The sequence below is a fragment of the Prunus persica genome, chromosome G8 (assembly GCF_000346465.2).
Source record: "Prunus persica cultivar Lovell chromosome G8, Prunus_persica_NCBIv2, whole genome shotgun sequence".
NCBI lineage: Eukaryota > Viridiplantae > Streptophyta > Magnoliopsida > Rosales > Rosaceae > Prunus > Prunus persica.
The window spans coordinates 9,575,647-9,578,382 of NC_034016.1; positions in this window are offsets into that span (position 1 = coordinate 9,575,647).

Sequence of the window (2,736 nt, forward strand, 5' to 3'; positions counted from 1 at the left end):
AGACCTACAGATCATCTGCGAAGGCAAAAAAATTTCCCAAAACACATAAATACATCAGCACACAAACAATCATCCAAGAGTCACCTTCTCCACCACACTCGAATTCGCCTATGGACCTAAGAAAAAACAACAACCCATCACAACAACACCATAATATATACCAACAAATTGACACGAAGAGAGTGGAAAGTAGTGGTACAAGCACCAAAGCTAGAACCGTAGTAAGAGCTTGTTAAGCTCATAATTTTATACATATACATGCCCTATTTACTTAGTCCTTTTGCTTAGTTTCTTACAATTCTGAGTTATTTACCTCTCTTTGTGTGTTTTGTAGGTCAATAGAGCAACAGAGCACAATTCATACAATCCAAGTATATTAAGGCCTGATTTGGATGAATGGAAGAAGAGCTTAAAGACAAAACCAATTTGGGCAACACTCCCTTGTTAGTCCAGTTTTGTAGGTCACATTGCAGGCCCTATTTCAGCAACTTACACAACTCGGATAAGGCAAAATCCTTCATGGTAGTTGTTCCAATAGGTGTCTATTATAACATACCCAAAACTGTAGCCCCATTGGATTAATCTAGTGTCTGTCACCCATCAAACACAGAACTATGGTTAGAATGAATTTTATGTGTGCTGCCAAATGAGTTAGCAATTTGTTTCAGCCTTAACTTCTTCTTACGACCTTGAATTGGCCCAAGTGACATATGGTTAGAAAGATGACATTCTGAACTTCAAGATGAAGGGCTCAAATGCTTCATTTGCTTAAGGGAAACCTGTTTGGGCTTAATTTGGCATACCCAGCCCAAGGTCACAAAGCCCATAGCAATTTTTAAACCAACCACCAATGTTCCCTTGAATTGGGCCAAGATTATACACTCCGCCCAAAACACTATGGGCCCAGACCCGGACTTTACAAAATAAACAGGAAATCCAAAAAGAACCTAGCGCAGGATCTATTAACAGGTGGCAAAACAAAAACTTGGGCCTTGAAAAAGAAAAAAAAAGCAAACCACCCTTGGTTTGATTCCAGAAAAATCAGAGCAGGCCCAGCATGATTAAAGAAAGAAGAAAATAAAAACAAACCCACGTGAAATCTCTTTTCTCTGACATTTGAAAAGTCAATATTTTCAACTAAATTGATAAAGTATGTCAATCAAAAGCAGGCGAACTAGGAGAAGACCTCTCTAAAAAAAACTCTCTGCCATCAGAAGATCAAGCCCTTATATTTTATGTATAAAATATTTAGAGATATTTTCCTCTACTCCAACAAAAGGGTGATTCTCCCAAAAAATAAACAGGTCATACTTTCAAAAAGAGATAAGCAGGAAGACAGGGAACTGTTCAAACTGAGAATCAAACTAACCCTCACGGTTTGAGCTCTCACAAGGGGGCAGTTGGAAATTAAGAAAGGGTTAGGTTCTCTTTCACGAAAAACAGGGAAGTGATTTTGAGAACTGACTATTGAGAGTTTATCTGCCAGAATTGATTAAAACTTTTCTTTTTCTTTGCATTTAAAAATAAAAAAAGATCTTTTGAGAAATCTTTGCCGCCCATTATTAGAAGAATGAAACCCTACTCCAAAGCATTTCCTTATAAATACTAGAGAGGGTGAACAGAATAGGGTACTCAATTTTTCATCACCAAACAAACAACCAAAAAATCAACCAAAAGCTCACTTGAGCCACAAGAAAAAAACAGTTTTAGATCAGAATTCCCAAAGTTTAGACTTAAAGAAACAAGTCATTCAAAACGAGATCTCTCTTGTTACGAATTTGGTTCAGCAAAAGCCAAGACAAGCAGAGTTTGAGTTTTCTCAAATATGAAAACCTCAACAAATTTCACGGTATAGTTTCCAGCTCATTAGGTTCTTAAGAACATCCACTTCTATCCCTTCAAACAAAAAAGCTGTAGTTCTGCCCGCTCAAAAGCCTCCCAAAGCTTGGAGTAGATTAAAGCTCTGCCAAAATTGAACTTTGGTATCGACCTACAGCTGAAACTGAGCAGTTGAATTTGTTAAAAGTCCAGTCTAGCCCAGACATACCCAGTCCAGCCCGGATCAGAAGCTTCTATCCAGACATGAATGGAGTTTCGGCTTTCTTTTTACTTTTCTAGAGTTGATTTCTTCCTTTGTAACTCTGAAAAGAGCAGTTCTGTCTAAAAATAGTCCACTTTATTATTCATTACTCTAGCTAGAATTACCAATTTTATACTGGGATAAATTGTGAAGTCCTCACTAGTCTGAGGCAAGCAAAAGAACTTATTTGGGAGATATTCCCTACCCAAATTCATAATTGTTTGTTTAGAAATCAGTAACTTGAGGTGCAAGTTATCGGTTTTAAAGAAGTCTGCTAGAATCTTTATTGTTAGTAGTGGCACGCTCATACACTAAAGAAAGCTGACTTGTTGACCAATCAATGATTTTCAAGGCAGTGAAGAACTTTGCCCTTCCATCTCAGGAATAAACTCAAAACAGGTGAACAAAACCCAATCTATAAGCCCATGAAGTTGCTGGTCATGTTGACCTAAGGTTGAGCTAAGTGTGCTTGGTCATTCTGACCAAAGCATGAGGTGATTTCTAGTGGTGAGGAAGTTAGGTGAGCTGATTCAAGTGGAGATTTCCAGCAGCCACAAGAAATAAAGAAGATGAAATGGGTGTTGTTGGTGAACTAATTTTCAATTGCATTGGTGTGTTGACTCAGGCATATTAGACGGGTCTGCTTAAATGCATGG